This window comes from Halyomorpha halys, unplaced genomic scaffold (assembly GCF_000696795.3).
Source record: "Halyomorpha halys isolate HHAL.00 unplaced genomic scaffold, Hhal_1.1 Scaffold293.1, whole genome shotgun sequence".
Classification (NCBI taxonomy): Eukaryota; Metazoa; Arthropoda; class Insecta; order Hemiptera; family Pentatomidae; genus Halyomorpha; species Halyomorpha halys.
In genome coordinates, this window is record NW_027115239.1 from 1,067,012 (window position 1) to 1,069,061 (window position 2,050).

Here is a 2,050-nt window from a genome sequence, read left to right on the forward strand (position 1 = left end):
TATATATATAAATATCAAAGTACCAATATTATAATCCTAATTGACTCTAATACGTTTTCGGATTTAATTATTTAAATCTATTGTATCAGTTTTTAATAACCCCTTTAAAAAAAACTCCTAAAAAAGATGGTGGATGAAATGGCGAATTCATACAGAAAGCGTCACAATGGTAGGAAAAAGTATGTTGCTTGTTTATCCTCTTTTTTTTCTTCCGTTAGTCTTCCTTTTCACCTCAAACTTTCTGAAAGGTATTTTTTGTTACTTGCTACTTCAACGTTACAAGCAATAACAAAACGGCCAAATGATAGTTGAAAGAACAAATAGTGAGAGGTTTTTAAAAAAGGTAATGTTTCAATGAAATGCAGAAATCTTTTTCTCTACCATACCAACTGTCAACATATACCTTGAAGTTGCAATGCTCGAAGTAAGGGTGAAAGGAAGGTATCCAGGTAGCTTCAACGTTAGTGTTATCACGTGTCAAGTTTTTAAGTATTTTTTTTTTATATATATAAAAGCACAAACAGTTGTTCTGATATCTGAAAAAATCAGGGGAAGAAATTGTATTGATAACATCAAGGGGAGCATGAGTATCTCTCTCCCCTAAAGAATTTTAATTTTTAGAATAATGTTTTTGGAATCTTTCTCATTTATATCCTAAATAAACGTAGTACCAATATCTTATTAGAATGTCATGATTTGTATAATAGGTGTATAATTTGTAATTCGCAATTTGAATTACATGACTTCCGACAACACTATATATTGCTTCGTTATCAGTTTTAAACTGGTATATTCTTGGTAGAAACGAACTTGTTATTAGTTATTTCCACTTCAAGAAATCATAAAATACGAATTTTTATAGCAACAGAAAAAGAAATGTGTTTTTGAATCCTTGAATTTACAATTTTTTAAATCCTTTAATTATTTTGTTTTAAAAAAACTAACCATCCCTCGTTGTCGGTAGTAATAAACATAAGCATAATTATGAAAAATAAAAGAATTTGATAGTTAAATGAGAAAATAAATGTTTTCCTATTTGCATGGTTATTATGTCAATTGCCGGATTTTACTTTCATATATTTCATTTAAATATCTAATTTCATCCCAATGTAGAGTGGTGACAATTGCATTATGCGTGCACCACTCCAGGGTTTTTTATTATGAGGAATTTGACGTTCATATGACAAACTAGATATTATACTGAATAGGATGATATTCTTGGATAGATGACAAGGAATTGGTAATAACTTTAACAAGTTATCGATGTTCCTTCCAATAGTCATAAATCAAAAAATATTGTGCACCACCCCTCTAGTTCCATTGCATATCCGGTGGGTCTTAGTGGACACAGAGCCGGCGGGGTGCATTGGCAGCGCTTAGGACGTGGTTTCAAATTTCACGGAGTTCGAATCTAACAATTTTCGAAGATAAGATTTTCATAAAATTAATTTTATGATCGTACGCCTGCGTATCGATTAATTTCAACTTTTAGGATTTCTGCCCATAAAAAATGTGTTTAAATTAACTAAATGCTATCCTCTCGCCCAAAAATCCTACTTATTGGCCTACATCCCTAAAAAAACGGCCGGATATCCTTGAAATATTTATAACCTCCCAGATCTCCTCCTCTCAAACCATTGTTGAATCCCTGGATGACCTTTCATCAGATCATTAGTCCAGTTCTACTTTTTTTAAATTCAAGCTTCGTGCCTAAGCCCTCCACTCCCTCATTATTACAGGAAGAGTTGACTGGGACGGATTTGGATACGACTTCGAAAAAAACAAGACTTGAATATTCAACTAAAGACAAAACAAAGACATCGACGAAGCTATAGAAAAACTCACAGAATCAGCAAGAACAAGAATAAATGACAACACTTATAGAACTAGTAAAGGGAATAATAATAAACAAACTAACCTGCCACAGTATATACGTATCTTAATAAGGGAAAAACGAAGAGCAAGATCGAAGTGGCATAGGACCAGATATCCAACTGACAAAACGTATTACACCAAATTGACTAACAAACTTAAAGCAGAAATTAGAAAA